Source organism: Pongo abelii, chromosome 23, assembly GCF_028885655.2.
Source record: "Pongo abelii isolate AG06213 chromosome 23, NHGRI_mPonAbe1-v2.0_pri, whole genome shotgun sequence".
NCBI classification, from domain to species: domain Eukaryota; kingdom Metazoa; phylum Chordata; class Mammalia; order Primates; family Hominidae; genus Pongo; species Pongo abelii.
The window spans coordinates 31,946,300-31,968,346 of NC_085929.1; the positions used below are offsets into that span (position 1 = coordinate 31,946,300).

A 22,047-nucleotide genomic window follows, 5' to 3' on the forward strand; every position below is an offset into this window, starting at 1 on the left:
TAAACCCAGGTGGCGGAGGTTGCAGTGAGCCGAGATTGCGCCACTGCATTCCAGTCCAGGTGACAGAGCAATACCCTGTCTCAAAAAAAAAAAAAAGAATGTGTTGCTCTAAACCAGGCCTCACTAAGTAATTACCAGCAGGGCCAGTGTGAAGAAAAAAAGTTTATTAAGAGAAAAATTTAAAAAAACTGAGTAAATTGAGAGCTGTAACATATTTCTAGACAGGAAAACTCGACATTGTGAAGATGTCAGGTCTCCACAAATTAATCTGTAAATTCAAGACCAAAATTCAAATGAGAATCATTCCAAATGTGAATTTTAAAGAAACTCACAAGCCAGTGCTCATTCATCTGAAGAAAAAATGGGCAAAAATAACCAATACAATTTTGGAAAAGTAAAACAATGGAGATGTGCTCTAATATAAAACATTCCTCTAGCAACTAAAACAGTGTAAATATTCATGTATAGATGTGTACACATATCAGTTTGGTTTATGTTAAATACAGGTGGCATTTCGAGTGGAGGAGGAAGAGTGATGTGTGGTAGCTGTCTATCAAATAAAGCCATAATTCCTCCACATTATACACAAAAATAAATTCCAGGGTATTTAATGAGATAATAAAAAAGCTAAAAATACCAAAAAGGAATATATTCTTATTGTGGAGTACAGATACTCTGGGCTTTCCTAAGCAAACCCCAAACCTGGAAACCACAAAGGAGGAGATGAATGGATACGAGGACATGAATGAAAAGTTGGCATGTGACAGAGATCTCAGAATCCAAATTAAAAGGCAGGAGGAAAAATTACATTGCATGACCTTCTGTGGAGCATGTTTTAGTTTGTAAGTCTATCTGCTTAGATAGCGCGTGCTGACTAAAATTCCTGACTGGCTCTTGTCCTAGGGAAGAGAGCGGGTAGGAGGCCTGGACTGTGTTTGGGTGTCCAGGAAGTAAGGCAATTTGTATCAAATGAGTCCCCTGTTTGCTAGTGGTAATTTCATCTGTTAGTCATTGGGAAGGAAGAGCTTGCTTTAAAAATGCCACAGAAAGATGGACGTTAATTTCACGGGCGGTAATTTAGGAATTCTTCTCACATGTCTACAAAAATAAGCCAGTCCAAAAGTGGAGGCTGTTTGTGGCCTGGCATTTTTCTGTGTACTTTTTTTTTTTCTTTTCTTAGTTACTGTCGTCCATTGTCTGTTCCATTAGGTTATTTGGGGCAGGCTAACAGGACTTACACGATCCTTCCCCTTGGTTTATCTCACTTCAGCCTTGCCCATGGTCCCTTAGATTCTATCGTTGAGCTGTAGTGAACTGGGTTCTGGGGCACCCTGCAGTTGCCCCTGTGGAGGCCGACCCGTCACACTGTGTTGGGACTGTCTGTGTCCTCTCTTGTCACCCCCTCTGGACATGGGCTCCTTGAAGGCAGGGAATGAGTGGGGTTCACTGTGTATTCTGAGGGTCAGCCTCAGTGCCTGGCTCAGGGTAAGGATGCAGCACCTATCTTTTGAATGAGCGAATGGGTGAATAAACAGATGGATTGTCTTTTCCTTTTCCTCCCAATGAGTCTATGTATTTAATAGCCTATATTAGACATAGCTAATATACCAAGTATTTGACTCGTTAGAGACAGCTGTGGCAAAGATTTGATTCTTCAAATGGTGCGAGATCAGAAATTCTTGAATTCATTAGAATATAGAAAAATATTTTATAGGTTATAACATCATATTTCAACTCCAAATTTGGACAGATTTTGCATTGTAGCTTTTGTAAACTATGAAAAATAGTTTTCTCTAAACAATGCTACGGCAGCTTATGTGAGAAAAATACTAGAGAAAAGCTAATGATTTATTAATGAGTAAGGAAATATGCAAATATGAAACTAGAATCAACTGGGGGCAAAAGTAGGGAGGTGGGAGTAAATGCCTAAAATCTTTGGGAGTACTTTTTCTGGAAGACTTTGTTTTGAAAAGTGGCTTTGAAAGCTCTGCTTTAGCCATGTGGTAGTTCCCCCATTATCTGCGGTTTTGCTTTCAGCAGTTTCAGTTGTCCGGAGTCAATCGAGGCCTGAAAATATTACATGGAAAATTCCAGAAATAGATAATTGCTAAGTTTTAACTTGCATGCCATTTTGACTAGAAAGATGAAATCTTGCACCATTCTGTCTGGAACGTGATTCCTTTGTTCAAGGAATCCTCAGTGTAGATGCTATTGCCCTGTGAGTCCCTTAGTACCTGGCTTAGGTATCAGATCCTTTGTAACCCTTATTTTATTTAATGATAGCCCCAAAGTGCGTGAGTAGCAATGCTGGCAGTTCAGATATGCCAAAGGGAAGCTGCAAAGTACTGCCTCAGTGAAAAGGTGAACATTCTCAATGTAAGAGAACAGAATAAATCATATGCGGAGGTTTCTAAGAAGTAAGAATGTTCTATCCATGAAATTGTGAACAGTATATTGCTATAATTGTTCTATTAGCAGTTATTGTTGATTCCTTACTGTGCTTAACTGATAAATTTATCTTTATCGTAGATGTGTATGTATAAGAAAAAACAGTAAATATAGGATTCTATACTATCTGCAGGTTCAGGTATCCACTGGCCTTGTATTTCCTTTTTTAGTCAAGATGATTTGAGAAACTTAGATACAGGGAAACCCTGTGCCCCGTCACTTGAATGGAAAGGCCGTCTTTATTAATGAAAACATGGCTTAAGCTGTTGTAACCAAGAGACCCCAAAATGAGATGGCCCCCAAGCCCAGGCCACACCACAGACCACTTACGTCAGACTCTCCCTGGAGAGGGCCAGGCACCAAGATTTTTAGAATTCTTCCCAGGTAATCCTAAAGTCTAGGTAAAGTGGAGAACCACTGGCCTGGAGTTATTCAGAACTGACTAGGGAGGGGACTGAGTTTTGCAGCCCACAGCCATCCCTCATCCTGGGCTTGTAGAACAGCTCTGCCTGCCTCGCTATAGGGCCTTCACCTCTTGGCCAAGCCTCGTGTTATGGGTGTTTCCCACTCAGGAGGAAGTGGAGTGCACAAGTTCCTTTTAAGGAATTGAATTGGAAGTAGCATGTTTCACTCACATTCCATTGGCGGGTGCTAGGACATGTGACTATGTAACCGCAATAGAGGTTGAGAAATGTGATGTGAATCTGGTTGGCCATCTGCCCTGCTCATTTTTGAGGTTTCTGTTACTGATAGGTAGAAGAGTGTAATGGTTACCATGCTATCCATTAATTAAAACTATTTCTTATCAATTACCAATTATCAACTCTAAAGCTGAACAGAGTTCAACTGACCTCATATATATGTCATGTGAGATAATTATACACATACACACACAGGCAAACTATGAACTAGATGCAAAGACTTGGGAGAGGCTTTAGTTTACATTAATTACAAAGTTTTAAAGTTTACATTTACTAAGCTTTTAGTTTATATTAATCATAAAGTTGTTGCTCTTTGTTCCACTGTCATTTGTGAGTTGTTTAGGAGTGAAAACACTGCTGTGGGTGACTTTTTCACTTGTTTGGGCTCCGTTGGTGCAAGCTGTTTAAAGAGGCAGAAAAGTGATTTTTGCCAAAACGTATTCCAGTGATGTCAGTTGCAATCCTGGGTCATCACATAAAGGTTATAGCAACTTCAAGGGTGTAGAATCTGAAAAAAGTTAAGGTTAAATAGGAATGTCATTTTTGGTAGGGCATCACATTTTCTAGAGCCCCCTTTTGATTATCTTGCTACATATACTCTTACTTGTAGAAACCATTCTTGAAGGGTTGGGGAAGGCTACATGGTGTTGGTGGGTACAGATTTAGTATAAATGAATTAGTCTTACTCATCTTTCTATATTCTTATGGCCAGAATACTTCCAGACCCATAACAGATCCTTAGCAAATATTAACTGACGTGAATATGCTTGTATCATTGTATAGTTTATTTAGAAAGTGATACTCTTTCACTCCTTTGTGGACATGTCACAGTGACATGTTGAGTCCTTTGGTATGCAACAGTGTTGAAGGTGGGGGATTGAGTACTAGAATGATTGCTGATGTCTCTTCAAGGGTGGTGGGAGATACAGAGATTTCTGTCATTATGAGTTAGAAAGAATGAATAAGACCTGCTGTGCAATGACACAACAGGGTGACTATAGTCAATAATAACTTAATTGTACATTTTAAAATAACTTAAAGAGTATAACTGGATAGTTTGTAACTCAGAGGAGAAATGCTGGAGGTGTTGGATACTCCATTCTTCATGATGTGCTTATTTCACATTGCATGTCTATATCAAAACATTTCATGTCCCCATAAATATATCTACCTACTGTGTACCCACAAATGTTAAAAGATAAATTAAAAACATCATGACTGTCCATTGTGGGAAATGATACAGTGGTGATGTATAGCAAGCAGTAGGAACAGAGGTGGGAGGGCTCGCCTCTGCAGAGTTGGGGAGGGCTGCATAGTGTTGGTGACCCCTGAACTGGGTCATGGAGGATGAGTAGGAGATTTTCATGTGAAAAGGAAAGAGCATTAGAGGGAATGGTATTTACAGAGTGATGGAGCTGTGGAAGAGCCTGTGTCTTTCATGAAAAATGAAAAAATCAAGTGTGGCTGCAGTGTGAGAAAGACAACAGCAAGACCTGGTTGAGGCAGCCTCCTTGAAAATGCTCCCTGCAGTACACTAAGGGGTTTGGATGTTGGGCAAAGCGAGAGGCCCTTGCAATCTTTTTTTTTTTTTTTTTTTTTTTTTTGAGACGGAGTCTCATTCAGGCTGGAGTGCATGGCATGATCTCAGCTCACCACAACCTCCACCTCCCATGTTCAAGCAATTCTCCTGCCTCAGCCTCCTGAGTAGCTGGGATTACAGGTGCCCGCCACCACGCCCAGCTAATTTTTGTATTTTTAGTAGAGACAGGGTTTCACCACGTTAGCCAGGCTAGTCTGGAACTCCTGACCTCAGGTGATCCCCCTGCCTCGGCCTCCCAAAGTGCTAGGATTATAGGCGTGAGCCACTGTGCCCAGCGGCCCTTGCAGTCTTTTAAATGAGATGATTACATGGTCTGATTTATATTTTAGAAAAATAACTCTTGGAAACAAGGAGGCTGCAACCCTCCCTGCATGAGGCTCCCTGACCCTGGTCTCTGTCCTCTAATAACACCACAGCCATAGAACATAGTCTCTTCTGTATTATTCCTGATTTAAAGGATTTTGATGAAAAGGCAAATGGATTCTGAAATGATTCTTGTAACTAATTTATTTTATTTTTATTTTTTATTTTTTGAGGCAGAGTCTTGCTCTGTCACCCAGCCTGGAGTGCAGTGGCACGATCTTGGCTCACTGCAGCCTCTGCCTCCCAGGCTTAAGCAATCCTGCCACCTCAGCCTCCCAAGTAGCTGGGACCACAGATACATACCACCATGCCTGGGTAATTTTTTTATAGTTTTGGTAAAGATGGGTGATATGGTTTGGCTGTATCCCCACCCAAATCTCATCTTGAATTGCACTCCCATAATTCCCACCTGTGGTTGGAGGGACCTGGTGGGAAATAATTGAATCACGGGGCAGTTTCTCCCACACTGTTCTCACGGCAGTGAGTAAGTCTCACGAGATCTGATGGTTTGATAAGGGGAAACCTGTTTCGCTTGGTTCTCATTCTCTCTTTTGCCTGCTGCTATGTAAGACGTACCTTTTGCCTTCCACCATGATTGTGAGGCCTCCCCAGCCACATGGAACTATAAGTCCAATTAAACCCTGTTTCCTGGATACATTACCCAGTCTCGGGTATGTCTTTACCAGCAGTGTGAAAATGGACTAATACAATGGAGTTGCACCATGTTGCCCAGGCTGGTCTCAAACTCCTGAGCTCAAGTGATCCACCTGCCTCGGCCTCTCAAAGTGCTGGGATTACAGGTGTGAGCCATCGCGCCCTGCCCGTTGTAACTAATTTAAAGGGATAGTTTTGATTATAAAGGTTCAGTCTCTTTGATTAGGTAAACCGAGGACACCATAAATTTATTTATCATTCAGCTGGTGTCTGTTTGGGGATGACTTTTGTATCTGATGACTGTTTGTGGGCCAGTGAAATTCAAGTATATTTAATGTCACCTTAATATCTAGTTATATTGCAAAGAAAAAGGCATTAAAACAGAATGTGGATTATCAAAATATTGTAGTAAAAGCACAAAATAAATCTGTAGTTAGCCTAATTGGGTTGTTATCTGAACATAGATTGTCCTGTGCTGAATTGTTTAATACTACGCAAATTATATGGGAATTCCCTGTAAAAGACATAAGAAACTGAGGAAACTCAAAGAGTTGACATTAAACTATTTAAGATTCTTTTACAGACTACATCAGAATCCTGGTGGAGTTTGGTGGTTTTAAATCTAGTGGTCAAGTTTTTATTGTGACTTTGGATAACAGCTCTGTTCTGTGTGCTTGGTGAGTGGTTTGTGGAAAATACTTAGTAACTACATATAAGGAAAGTAGTTTCATTTTGGAGAAACAGAATCTTGATATGATTGTGTGGTCATTAAAAATAATCTTTTGGTTTTCTTGATGGTCAGTAATGGTAACAATTCTCATTTGTGTGCTGCTTATAGTTTATTAATTTTTTTTTTTTTTTGAGACAAGGTGTGTCGCCCAGGCTGGAGTGCAGTGGTGAGATCATAGCTCACTGCAGCCTCAAACCCCTGGGCTCAAGTAATTCTCTTACCTCAGCCTCCTGAGTAACTGAGACTACAGGTTCATGCCACCATCTTGGCTAGCTTTTTAATTTTTTTTTGTAGAAAGGGGTTCTCGCTATGTTGCCCAGGCAGTTCTCAAACTCCTGGCCTGAAGTGATGCTTCTTCCTCAGCCTCCCGAAGAGCTGAGATTATAGAGCCAGCAAGCCCACTCACTGCTTATAGTTTAGAAAGCACTCTCTTACAAACTTGTTCAACTTTTACGACTACCTTATTATGTGCTACTAGTTTTTCTAGGCAATGTGTTACCTGTTAATTAAAATATTTGCTTAAATGCATTTTATTTTGGACATTAGAATAAAACATAATTAAACCTCAGATAGAATATGTAGGATTTTAATAATGTGAGGTTATCTAGCAGTGTCGTTTCTCTACTAGTAAGGTGTTGACGTACAACCTAGCCCACCTATTCTTGGCCCATAGGGAGCAGATATCTGGTGGCTGGTCTTTCAACCACTTTTGTAGTAGAAAAAAAATTAAAATTATAATACAATATTTATTATACTTACCATGGATTTATGTAGCAGTAGGCCATGACAGGTAGGGCTGGTATATTTCCAGCCAGTTGGTATTAAATTAACACAAGTCATTATGCCTCCAAGCAGTATACAGTGTATGATATACATAACTCTTATTTTGGTGAGGAGGAGTATAAAAGTAATAACCCTGGACTCTGGAGGCCAGAATTTGATGCTTTAAAACTTTGTATAATGAAAATTTTAAACACATACAGAACGAGAGAATAGGAGTATGAAATTGATACAGCCATCACTCGGCTTTCTCAGTTATTAATACTGTATTAGTCTGTTCTCACACTGCTAATAAAGACATACCTGAGACTGGATAATTTATAAAGGAAAGAGGTTTGATGGACTCACAGTTCCACATGGCTGGGGAGGCCTCACAATCATGGTGGAAGGTGAAGGAGGAGCAGAGGCATGTCTTACATGGCAGCAGGCAAGAGAGTGTGTGCAGGGGAACTCCCCTTTATAAAACCATCAGATCTCATGAGACTAATTCACTATCATGAAAACAGCATGGGAAAGATCCGGCTCCATGATTCAATGACCTCCCACTGGGTCCCTCCCTCAACATGTGGGAATTATGGGAGCTACAGTTCAAGGTGAGATTTGGATGGGAACACAGCCAAAGCAGATCAAATACATAGCTAATTTTGTTTTATCTATACCTCCTATTTCCCTTAGATTATTTTGAAGCATGTCTAGAGATCATATATATAATTTCATCTTTAAATATTTCTATATGCGTTCCTGAAAGATAAAAACTCTTTCAGAATACAAAAGTGAAAGTGGAATACAATGCCACTGCGATAAAAATGTTCCCTTAATATTATCAAATAGTCAATGCACATTCTCATTTCTCTATTTTTTTTTAAAGAATACTGTTCTACTTGAATTGAGTTTTTAATAAGGTCTATACATTATGCCAGATTGTTATTTCTTTTGATTCTTTTTTGACCTATACATTCCTCTGCTATCATTATTTTCTCTTGAGACTTTTTGTTAAAGATACCAGGTCATTTTGTTGTGTAGTTTCCCCACACTCAGGGTTTTACTTACTGCATCCTAATGGTGCAATTAAAACAAACAAACAGGCCGGGCGCGGTGGCTCACACCTGTAATCCTAGCATTTTGGAAGGCTGAGGCGGATGGATCATAAGGTCAAGAGATCGAGACTATCCTGGCCAACATGTTGAAACCTTATCTCTACTAAAAATACAAAAAATTAGCCAGGCGTGGTGGTGGGCACCCATAGTCCCAGCTACTCGAGAGGCTGAGGGAGGAGTATCACTTGAACTTGGGAGGCAGAAGTTGCAGTGAGCTGAGATTGCACCACTGCACTCCAGCCTGGCGACAGAGCGATACTGCATCTCAAAACAATAAAACAAAAAACAAACAAACAAATAGCATTATTGAGGTATAATTAACCTAAGATAAACAACATATTACAAGTGCACGGTTTGGTGAGTTTGTCTACATTGGCAAAACCATTAGCAAAATTCAGATAATGAATGTCTCAGTTGTCTTACCAGCTGGGCGTTCTACAATTCAATTTGATTTTGACACCACCTTAAGTTAGCAGAGACCACCTCCCCGCTGCTAGGTTAAGGGCTCATTCCCACAAGACTGCCCCAATTCAGATGCCAGCTAGGAATGGGGTTCCCAGTCTCCCAAACTTCTGCCTGACTGACCACAAATTCAAGGACTCCCATGACCATCCTCTCCGGTGTGCTGTGTCACTAGAACAACTCACAGAACTCAGGAAAATGCTATCCTTATGGTTAGTTTTATTATGAAAGATGCAACTCAGGAATAGCAAAATGGAAGAGGTACATGGTGCAGGGTCTTGCAGGGAGGGGTAGAGAGCAGAGCTTTGGTGCCCTCTCTGAGTGCACCACCTTCCCATCTCATGATGTGTTCACCTGAAAGCTCTCCAAACTCTTTAAGAGTTTTTAAGCCAAGTAGGCTTGATTGCAGAAAGCATTGGGTGTTGGTGACAGAACTCAATCCCCAGCCTCCCTGAGGTCAGGGGATAAGGGTGAAAGTCTTAACCCTCTAGTCACACTTTTGCTTCCTCTGGCAACAAGCCCCCATATTGAACTATCTAGAAGCCCACCAAGAGTCAGCTTATTAGCATAAACTCAGGTATGGTTGAAAAGGGCTCCTTAGGAATAAAAGACACTCCTATCAGGAAATTTCAAGCGTTTTTGGAGCTCTGTGTCAGGAACCAGAGACAAAAACTAAATATATTTTTTATTATACCACATGCACCACCCTTAAAAGTTTGCTCCTGCCTCTTTGTAATCAAACGTTGTGTACTTTTTTGGGGGGTCTGGCTTTTTTAAATCAGCGCAGTTATTCTGAGATCCATCTGGGTTTTTAAATGTATTCATAGTTCATTCCTTTTATTGCTGAGTACTGATTCATTATAGTGATATGCATATTTACTTAACCATTGTGGCTATTGTGTTGCTTCCAGCTTTTGATCATCACAGATAAAGCTGCTGAGAATATCCATGTATAAATCTTTGTATGGATGTATGCTTTCATTTCTCTCAGGTAAATACCTAAAAATGGAATGGATTTATCAAATGGTAGGTGTAGTTTAACTTTACTTTCTAAGAAGCTGCCAAAGTGTTTTCCAAAGTGTGTGCTTCATTGGACATTTCCACTAGCAGTGTGTGAGAATTCCAGTTACTCCATATCCCTCCCAACATTTAGTATGGTCTTTTGTAATTGTAGCCACTCTAATAGGTATGTAGTGGAATCTTCTTGTGATTTTAATTTGCCTTTTCCTAATGACTAATGATGTTGAACAACTTTTCATATGCTTATTTGCCACCCATATATCTTCTTTGAAGTGTCTATTCAAATCATTTGCCCATTTTTCATTAGGTTATTTTCTTCTTGAGCTTTAAAGGGTCTTTATTTATGTTGGGTACAGATCTTCAATTGGATAGATGGTTTGCCAGTGTTTTCTCTTGGCATGTGGCTTGTCTTTTCATCCTCTTATGTGTCTTTTCAGGAGCAGTGGTTTTTAATTTTGACGAAATTAATTTATCAGTTTTTCTCTTATTATTCATGTTTTTGCTCTCATGTCTAAAGTCTTTGCTTGAACTAGTCACCAAGTTTTTTTAATATTTTCTTTGAGAACTTTTATAATTTTAGGCTTTATATTTAGACCTATGGTCAATCTTGAATTACTTTTTAGAAACAATAATTGCAGCTTTAATTTTAGATTTAAGGGGTACATGTGCAGGTTTGTTATGTGGGTGTATTGCGTGATGATGAGGTTTGGGGTATGATTGATCCCATTGCCTAGTTAGTGAGCACAGTATCCAGTAGTGTTTCAACCCTTGCTCCCTTCCCTCCCTCCCCCCGATTCATCCCTGGTGTCCAAATCCAGCAGCACATCAAAAAGGTTATGTCCGTGAGTACCCAGTGTTTAGCTCCCACTTATAAGTAAGAACATGTGGTATTTGGTTTTCTGTTCCCGTGTTAATTTGCTTAGGATAATCACCTACTGCTGCATTCACGTTGCTGCAAAGGACATAATTTCATTCTTTTTTATGGCAATATAGTATTCCATGGTGTATATGTACCACATTTTCTTTATCCAGTCCACCATTGTTGGGCACGTAGGTTGATTCCTTGTCTTTGTTATTAATGAATAGTGCTGTGATGAACATATGAGTGCATGTGGTTTTTTTTTCTTTTGGTAGAACGATTTATTTTCTTTTGGAAAGAAAATAAATATATTCGGTAATAGGATTGCTGGGTTGAGTGGTAGTTCTTTGTTAAGTTCTTTGGGAAATCTCCAAACAGCTTTTCACAGTGTCTGAATTAATTTACATTCCCACCAGCAGTGTATAGGCATTCCCATTTCTCCGAAGCCTTGCCAGCATCTGTTTCCTTCTTTTCCTTTCTTTTCTTTCTTTCTTTCTTTTTTTTTTTTTTAAATAATAGCCATTTGCCTGGAGTGAGATGGTATCTCATGATGGTTTTGATTTACATTTCTCTGATGATTAGTGATTTTGAGCATTTTTTCATATGTTTGTTGGTTGCTTGTATGTCTTCTTTTGAGAAGTGTCTGTTCATGTCTTTTGCCCATTTTTTAATGGAATTATTTGTTTTTTGTTGTTAAGTTCCTTATAGAATCTGGATATTAGACCTTTGTCAGATGCATAGTTTGTGAATATTTTCTCTCATTCTGTAGGGTGTCTGTTTACTCTGTTGATCGTTTCTTTTGCTGTGCAAAAGCACTTTAGTTTAATAGGGTCCTACTTGTCAATTTTTGTTTTCTTTGCAGTTGCTTTTGAGGACTTTTTTGCATTTTTTGAGGACTTTTTTATATATGGTAAAAGGTAGGGATCCAGTTTCAATCTTCTGCATATGGCTAGCCACCTATCCCAGCACCATTTATTGAATAGGGGGTCCTTTCTCTCTTATTTTTGTTGACTTTGTCAAAGATCAGATAGCTGAAGCTGCATGTGGCTTTATTTTTGGGTTCTGTCTTCTATTCCACTGGTCTGTGTGTCTGTTTCTGTATCAGCACTATGCTGTTTTGGTTACTGTAGCCTTATGGTATAGTTTGAAGTTGGGTAATATGATCCTCTAGCTTTGTTCTTTTTGCTTAAGATTACTTTGGCTATTTGGGCTCTTTTTTTATTCCATATTAATTTTAGAATAGTTTTTACCCATCCTGTGAAAAATAACATTTGTAGTCTGAGAGCAATAGCATTGAATCTGTAGATTGTTTTGGGCAGCATGGCCATTTTTACAATATTGATTCTTCCAATCTATGAGCATGGAACGTTCTTCCATTTGTGCGTATGTATCATCTATGATTTCTTTCATCGGTGTTTTGTAGTTATACCGGTAGAAAAAAGTCAAGGAGGAGGGACTCCTCCCTAACTCATTCTGCAAAGCCAGTATTACCCTGATGCCAAAACCTGGCAAAGACACAGTGAAAAAAGAAAACTACAGGCCAACATCCGTGATGAACACAGAGGCAAAAATCCTCAACAAAATACTAACAAACCAAATCCAGCAGCACATCAAAAAGGTTAATTCATCATGATCAGGTAGGCTTCATTCCTGGGAGGCAAGGTTGGTTCAACAAATGCAAACCAATAAATGTGATTTACCACATAAAAAATTAAAAACTGGCCTGGTGCGGTGGCTCACGCTTGTAATCCCAGTGCTTTGGGAGGCTGAGGCGGGCGGATCACGAGGTCAGGAGATCGAGACCATCCTGGCTAACACGGTGAAACCCTGTCTCTACTGAAAATACAAAAAATTAGCCGGGCGTGGCGGTGAGCACCTGTAGTCCCAGCTACTCGGGAGGCTGAGGCAGGAGAATGGCGTCAACCCGGGAGGCAGAGCTTGCAAGTGAGCTGAGATTGTGCCACTGCACTCCAGCCTGGGCGACAGAGCGAAACTCCATCTCAAAAAAAAAAATAAATAAATAAATAAATAAATAAAATAAAAACAAAACCATATGATCATCTCAATAGATGTGGAAAAAGCTTTCAATAAAATCCAGTACCCTTCATGTTAAAAATTCTGAACAAACTAGATATTGAAGGGACATACCTCAAAATAATAACAGCTATCTATGACAAACCTAAATACAATATCATATTGAATGAGCAAAAGCTGGAAGCATTCCCCTTGAGAACTGGAACAGACAAGGGTTCTCATTCTTGTCACTCTTACTCAACATAGTACTGGAGCAATCAGGCAAGAGAAAAAATAGAAGGCATCCAAATAGGAAAAGACGGAGTCAAACTGTCTTTCTTTGCCGATGATATGATTCTATACCGACAAAACCCTAAAGACTCTGCCAAAGACTCCAGGAATTGATAAACGACTTCAGTGACGTTTCAGGATACAAAATCAATGTACAGAAATCAGTAGCATTTCTATACACCAATAACATTCAAGCTGAGAGCCAAATTAAAATGCAGTCCCATTTACAGTAGCTGCACACACACGAAATACTTAGGAATACATCAAATTACTTTTTGTATGTAGTATTAGACAACCAGCCACATTCTTTGAGCTAAAAATAAAAACATGCAAGATATTAAAAATACAAATAGGGACTGAATAGTACAGTGAAGAAAATTACAAGTAGAACATAAGGGGATAGTCAAGAATTGTAGGAAAAAATAAAAATAAGAGCACAGACTAGATTTCTCATGTTTAGGAAATTAGACTTTTTAAATAAATAAAAAGTTGCCGGGCATGGTGGCTTGCACCAATAATTCCAGCCACTTGGGAGGCTGAGGTGGGAGGATCTCTTGAGGCCAAGAATTTAAGACCAGTTGGGGCAACATAGTGAGACTCTGTCTCCAAAAAAAATAATAATTACTGGGTGTGGTGATGTGCACTTACAGTTTCTGCTACTCAGGAGGCTGAGGTGGGAGGATGGCTTGAGCTCAGGAGTTTGAGGCCACAGTGAGCTATGATCACACCACTGCACTCCAGCCTGGATGACAGAGCAAGACCCGCTTTGTATGTATGTATGTATATGTAATACACATGTATATGTGTATATATATGTATAAAATGTTCTACTTCAAGGAAGATGATTACATGAAGGTATATAAGAACCACCACCACCAACCACCCTCTACAAGAAGGGAAGAGTAAAAATCATATCATGGTAGGAATTGTATGGAAAAATTGGAAAGTCTGTATGGAATAGGTAGTACATTGCTAAATTTGCTGATTGTTTTAGAATGGTTCTGGAACACTTCTTCAAGAGTATTCATGGGGAAAAATGAGAGTCGTGGGTAGGTGAAAAACCAGTTGTCATACATGAAATGTTGGATGAATCAAATGAATGAGTGCTTTTAATTTACTAAAGAAAAAGATTGCTGTTCTTCAAAAAGAAGTAATGTGATCTATGAATAGAGTTTAGGCTCAATTGAACTATTCTGCTTCAATCAAGGAAATATTTGACAATATGAAAAGTGAGAGATGAAGAACATTTTAATATCTAGTTTTTACTTTTATATTACTTGCATTTTAAACATCTATTTGAAAATGTTAATAAATTAGCAATTTCAAAAAAATTTAAAACTATCATTAGATTTATTCCCGCAGAACTTTGAGACAGGAGACTACTACGAGTGACTTCTCATAGCTGGGTATAATTAAATGCAGGGGCAAGCAACTGGCTATTCTATGCACTGTTACAATTAGTGATAGGTCATCCCTGGCAGAGTCTTAGCATGTCTTATAACTTGTTTGAAAAATAAACCCTTCCTCTTCATTCATATCTTTATTGAGACTCATAATTTACTTGATACTTACCATGGCTCAAGTGCTGGACTTATATTCACAGAATTTAACTAATCATGGCACTTGATTCATGATACTCTCTCATTATTAATTTATGCATGGCCTTCTTTATTTTGTAGTCATTGAATCATTCATTAATTCATTTTAAATAATATTATAAGCACTTATAGTACCAGCATGAGAACAAGGATACTGAGAATAATTTCCTTCTACTGTGAGTTCCTTCCCCATTCCGTCTCCTGGCCTTGTGTTTCCTTTCCTCCTTCTGCCTGTAGGCAGCCACTCATTATGAATTGCACATTACACACTTCCCTGCCTTTCAGAAATGTATGGTTTTATTACATACATGTATTTCTATAGATTATTTTTAGTTTTGGATTTATAATTAGGGTCTCACGCTCCGTGTCTGAAAGTTGTGGGACAATATCCATGTTCTAACATGCGAGTAAGTGAAATATCAGAAAGAGAAGAGAAAGAGCCGACTAAAAAAATATGCAGAGAAAATGGCTGAGAATTTTCCAAAATCAGTGAAAGACAGAAAGTTGGGAAGGGTAGGAGAAAGGGTGGGGAAGGAAGAAATTTGTTAAAGGATATAAAATTACGGCTAGATAAGAGAAATACATTCTAGTGTTCTGTAGCACTGTAGGATGACTATAGTTAACAATAATACATAATTTCAAGTAGCTGGAAGGAGAACATTGAATGTTCCCATCACAAAGAAATGACAAATGTTTGAGATAATGGGTATACTAATTACCCTGATCTGATCACTATGCATCGTATGTATCAAAATATCACAGTGCACCACATGAATATGTACAATTATTATGTGTCAGTTAACAAAGTTAAAAAAATGTCCAGAGAACCCCAAGCAGGGTAAAGGTAGGGAGAGAAAGCATACCTCTAGATGCATTATAGTTAAACTACTGACCAACAATAAAGAGAAATTCTTAAAGAAGCTAGATAAAGAAAGGCAGCCAGATTAAAACAAAATGTATGTACAGAGGAATAAAGATAAAAATTATAGCACAATTCTTATATAACCTATGCACGCAGAAGACAGTGGAGTGATATCAAGTGCTGAGAGAAAACAAAACAAACCTGCCAACCTAGGATCCTATACCCAATAAAAATATCTTTCAAAACTAAAGGCAAAACAAAGACTTTTTAGACAAACAAGAGCTGGGAAAACTCATTGCTAGTTAACCTGCACTACAAGAGATGGAGGAAGTGTGTTGGGCAGAAGGTGTATGGTACCAGCTGACATTTGGATCTCCACAAAGAAATATAGAGTACTTGCAATAATATAAAAGCCATTGAATGTAAAGACGTTGCATGTCTAAAGCCAAAACAATGCAAATATATTATGAGGTTTAGAACATGTAGGAATAAAGCATATGACAATAATAGCACAAATCATAGACAGGACATGGAAATGTAAAATGTTATTTAGAGGTAGACTACGGTAAGTAAAAATGTGTATTGTAAACCCTAGAGCAACCCCTAAGGAAAAAAAGAAAGAAAAGAGTTAAAATAATCTAGGAGGGGAGATAAAAATTGAATCATAAGAAGAAGGCAAGAAAAGAGGAAAACAGGAACAAAATACAGACAAAAGCAGGTTCAGTGTTATTAAGATGGCAGTTCTGGTCCTGGCTTGGTGGCTCACACCTGTATCCCAGCACTTTGGGAGTCTGAGCCGGGAGGATCACTTGAGCCCAGGAGTTCAAGACCAGCCTGGGCAACATGGTGAGACCCTGTCTCTACAAAAAAAAAATGTAAAAATTAGCTGGGCACAGTGGCATGCACCTGTGTTCCCAGCTACTTGGGAGTCTGAGGTGAGAGAATTGGTTGAGCCCAGTAGGCCAAGGCTGCAGTGAGCCATGATCTCATCACTATACTCCAGCCTGGGCAACAGAGAGACCCTGTGCGAAAAACAAAAAGGTGGCAATTCTTCCCATATTGATCCATATTGATCTATAGATTTACTGCAGTCCCTTTTGAAATCCAAGCAGAATAGGCAACACAATTTTGGAAACAGAACAGAGAGAACTTAGACTGGTTTGACCACTTCCTGTAGAGCTGTCGTCATCAACATGGTGCTACACCGGCATGAAGAACATAGATAATGGAGCAGAATATGGAGGGGAGAAATCCTCACATTTACAGTAATTGATTTTTGAAAAAATGCCAAGACAATTTAGTGGGGGAAATGATAGGAATTTCAACAAAATGATGCTAGAAAAATTGAATGTCCATATGCAAAAACAAAGACAAAAACAAACCAAAATCCCTTAGATATTTACCTCCCACCATACTCCCGGAATAACTCAAAATTGATCATAAATCTGCATTTATGAGCTAAAACTATAACACTTCTAGAAGAAAGCATAAGAAAAAGTCTTTGTGACCTTGGGTTAGGCAAAGAATTCTTAGCTATGACACCATTAAAGAAAAATATTGATAAATTGGGTTTAATCAAAAATTTAAAACTTGTCCTTTAAAGACACCACTAAGCAAGTGCAAAGACAAATTATAGACTCTGAGAAAATATTTGAAAATCACATATATGCCAGGTGCAGTGGCACTTTGGGAGGCTGAGGCGGGTGGATCACGAGGTCAGGAGATCAAGACCATCTTGGCTAACAAGGTGAAACCCCGTCTCTACTAAAAATACAAAATATTAGCCGGGCGTGGTGGCGGGTGCCTATAGTCTCAGCTACTTGGGAGGCTGAGGCAGGAGAATGATGTGAACCCGGGAGGCGGAGCTTGCAGTGAGCCGAGATGGTGCCACTGCACTCCAGCCTGGGCAACAGAGCGAGACTCTGTCTCAAAAAAAAAAAAAAAAGAAAAAGAAAATGACATATATGATAAATAACTTGTATTCAGAACATATAAAGAACTCTATGAATATTAAGATACCAGTCCTCCTCAAATTGGGCAAAATATTTGAATAGCCAGTTCACTACAGAAGATACATGAATAGCTAATAAGCACATGAAAATGCTTATTATTACTCATTAGGGAAATGCAAATTAAAACCACAGTGCGATGCTACTTCACACCCACTAAAATGGCTAAAATAAAAGCTCAGAAAATAAGTATGTTCAAGGAGAAACAGGAATTCTGTGTTGCTGATGGGAATCTGAAAGGTATAGCCACAATAGAAGGTGGTTTGGCAGTTTTTAAAAAAGTCGTACTAAAACATATTTACCATATGATCTAGCTAATTCACTTACCTGTATCTACCTAACAGAAGTATGCAGATTGTTTAAATACTTCAATTAAAAGACATCATCAGGTAGGGTGAAAAAGCAAGATCCAGCTATACAGTCAGCTGCCCATATCTGTGGGTTACAGTCAGCTGTCCATATCTGCAGGGTTTTTTTTTTTTTTTTTTTTTTCTGAGATGGAGTCTTGCTCTGTCACCCAGGCTGCAGTGCAGTGGCATGATCTCGGCTCACTGCAACGTCCGCCTCCCAGGTTCAAATGATTCTCCTGCCTCAGCCTCCGAGTAGCTGGGATTACAGGCAACCACCACTGCTAATTTTTGTATTTGTAGTAAAGACAGGGTTTCACCATGTTGTCTATGCTGGTCTCGAACGTCTGATCTCAGGTGATCCACCTGCGTCAGCCTCCCAAAGTGCTGGGATTACAGGTGTGAGCCACCGTGCCTGGCCATATCTACAGGTTGCATCTGGGTATTCAACCAACTACGCATCAAAATATTTGGAAAGAAAGAAACAATGAGAAATAACTACAACAATAAAAATACAAATAAAAACCAATACAGTATAACAACTATTTACATAGCATCTACATTGCATTAGGTCTTATAAGTAACCTAGAGATGATTTAAACTATTCAGGAGGTTGCGCATAAGTGCTCTGTAGATACTACACCATTTTATATAAGGGACTTGAGCATCCTAGGATTTCGGCATCCGAGGCAGGTCCTAGATAGAACTCATGGCTTGTATACCAAGGGATGACTATCTGTTGTAAACGGGAAGCTTATTTTAAATGTGAAGATATAAATCCTTAAAGGTAAAAAGATAGACAAATATAATACTCTATAAGCACTAACCAAAAGAAAGCTGGAATGACTTGATTAAAATCTGATGAAATAGACTTAACAAAGATTATAAACAAGCATTAAAAAGGTATATTTCATAATGATCATGGGGTTATTTCATCATGGAAACATAACATTGTTCTTAAATATTCATGTACTTAACAACAGAGCAGTAAAACATATAACAAAAACAGAATTGAAAGAGAAATAGATTCACAATTTTAGTTAACGGTTTCAACACTCCTCTCTCAGTAATTTATAGAAAAAGTAGACAGAAAATCCGTAAGGATATAGAAAAATCTAAGCAACACTATCAACCAACTTGACCCAGTTGATGTTTATGAATCAGTCTATCCAACAGCAGCATACACATTCCCTTTAAGTGTACATGAACTACTCAAAACAGTAGATCATATTCTAGGCAATAAAACACATATCAACAAATCGTAAAAGAACTGAGTTATTCAAAGTGTGTTTTCTGACCATGAAAGAATTAAAGTAAAATTTAATAACAGAAAGATAACTGGAAATCTCCAAGTATTTGGAAATGAAGCAACACATTTCTAAATTACTCATAGGTCAAGGAAGAAATCTCAAAGGAAGTTAGAAGATAATTAATATAGAATGAAAATGAAAGTGGAATATATCAATATCTGTGAGATGCAGTTAAATCGATGCCTAGAGGGATTTTATAATTTTAAATGGTTACATTAGAAATAATTTAAATTCATTGATCCAACTTCTTAAGTTAGGAAAGAAGCAATGAAGACAATACAATGTGTATATAAGGATAGATGTACAGATCAATGCAACAGGATGGCCCAGAGATAGACCTGCACATACTTAGTGTTGAACCAACAAAGGTGCCAAGATAATTTAATGGAGAAAAAGAAAGAAGGAAGTGTTTTCAACAAGTAATACCAGAACAATGAAATATTATACAGAAAAAAAAGAACATTGATTTCTACCTTGTACTCTACATACAAATTAACCTGAAATGGATATTAGACCATGTTTGTGCTTACACAAAAGCGAAAACTTTTAAACTTGTAAAAGAAAATATAGCTTACAGTCTTCATGACCTTGAGGCGTGAAAGACTTCTTAGGACAGACTGTCCATCAAACAAATGTCAATAAATTGGAACTCATCAACTAAGCACCTCTGCTCTGAGAAGGACTCCCTGAAGAAAAGGAAGAGCTGAGGTGCTAACTGGGAGAAAATCTTAGCATCACACAAATCTGACATAGGACTTATTTCTGGACTAAATAAAGAAGTTGTACAACTGAATAATAAGACAACTCAATTAAAAGGTAGACAAAAGATTTGTCTACACACCTCTAAAAAGAAGAGAGGAGAATTCCAATAATCATGTACAAACATGCTCAACATCATTATTCATTAGGGAAATGCAAATTAAAATACAAAGTACAATAAAATACTACTACACACCCAACAGATTGGCCAAAATTTAAAAAGACTTACAACCCAAGTGTTGACAAGGATGTGGAACAACTGGAACTATCATACGTTGTTGGTGGGATTGTAGAATGATAAAACCAGTTTGTAATATAGTTCATCAGTTTTTCATAATGTTAAATATGATTTTCCATATGACCAACAATTTCACTTCCTGGTGTTTACCTGTGAAAAATGAAAACACATGCCCATAAAAAGACTTATACATAGATATTTAAAGCACCTTTATTTATAGAAACAACCCAAATGTCTGTCAACAGATGGCTAGGTAAACAAATTGTGGAATATTCATACAATGGCATGCTGTTTGGCATTAGAAAGGAACGAAATACTTATGCACATAGCAATATGGATGAAGCTGTCTCATGTCAAACAAAAGAAGCCAGACACAACAGACAACATAGTGTGTAATTTTATTTTATATAAAATTCTAGAACTGGAGCATGAATCTATGTTATTAGAAAGCAGGTCAATAGTTGCCTGGATTCTAGAATATGGGGAGATTGATTGTAAAGGGGTGCTTTTTGGGGCAATGGAAATATCCTGTATCTTAAGATAGTAGTTACATAGGTGTATATGTTTGTCAAAAGCACATTTAACAATATACTTTCTTTTTGTTTTTGGAGACAGAGTCTCATTCTGTCCCCCAAGCTGGAGTGCAGTAGCATGATCTTGGGTCACTGCAACATCTGCCTCCCGGGTTCAAGTGATTCTCCTGCCTCAGCCTCTCTAGTAGTTGGGACTACAGACACGCGCAACCACACCCAGCTAATTTTTGTATTTTTAGTAGAGGTGGGATTTTACCATGTTGGCCAGAATGGTCTTGAACTCCTGACCTCAGATGATTCGCTCGCCTCGGCCTCCCAAAGTGCTGGGATTACAGGCATGAGGCACCTCGCCTGCCTAACAATATACTTTAAGTGTGCATTTAATTGTATATAAATTTGCCTCAATTTGTTTTAAAAAGTAAAAAAAAAAAAAAGTAATGCTAAATTATTGTTCACTCCCACCATCAGTGGATAATAGAAATTCAATTTTCTACTTTTTCCATTTGGATAATCACTTTTGGGGTTCAGTTACTGAATAATCCATCCTCTCCCCATTTTTCTGACTTGCTACTTCTATTATATGTCAAAGTTGAATGTATGTGTGGTTCAGTTTCTGCACTGTCTTCCATTTCCTTGATTAGTTTGTTTATCCTGTCTTTATTATTTTAACTTTATAATAAGCCCCAGTATCTTTATTCTCTTTCTTCAGAAGTGTTTTGGCTATTATTGATCCTGTATTTTTTGTATAAATTTTAGAAAGAGCTTATTTATTTCTATGTTCTATGAAAAACCCTATTGGAATGTTAATGGGGATTATATTGATGTCATATATAAATTTGGGTAGACTTCGAACTTTTACAGTATTAAATTTCTCTGTTTATCACTGTGGTATATCTTCCTATTTATTTAGATCCTCTTTAATGTCTCCCAATACAATTTGTAATTTTTCCCATAAAGTTCTTGCACATATTTTGAAAGAATAATTTCAAAGTATTTGATGTTTTTTATTTTATTGCAAGCTAAGTCTTTTAATTATGTTTTGTGCTTTATTGTTGGAGTATAGAAATATGATTTTAAAAATATTAATATATCTAGGGAACTTTTGCACTTGTTTTAGAAAGAAGCTCATTTATTGATGAGCAGAATTTGTGGTGGGGGGGCACAGGCATGTGTGGTGTGTACGTGTAGGGTGTGTGCTGTGTGCACGTGTTTGTGCGTGCAGACACATTTGTGAATATTTTGGAGAGCAGATGTATGGAGGGTGGGTTTTCAAAGCCCTTTAGTTATTTTCTGCAGTTGAGTTTCTACGTGTCAGGTTGGCCCTGTGTCGCAGGAGGGGATGGTGGCTAAGGCCGTGAAGTTTCCAGCTTTTA

At 38.2% G+C, this 22,047-nt stretch overlaps 1 protein-coding gene across 5 annotated transcripts in view; it reads left to right on the forward strand.

The window, feature by feature from the left end:
• The window catches only part of GRK3 (G protein-coupled receptor kinase 3), a 274,428-nt gene that overhangs the window by 126,432 nt on the left and 125,949 nt on the right, over positions 1–22,047 (forward strand). The window lies entirely within an intron of this gene.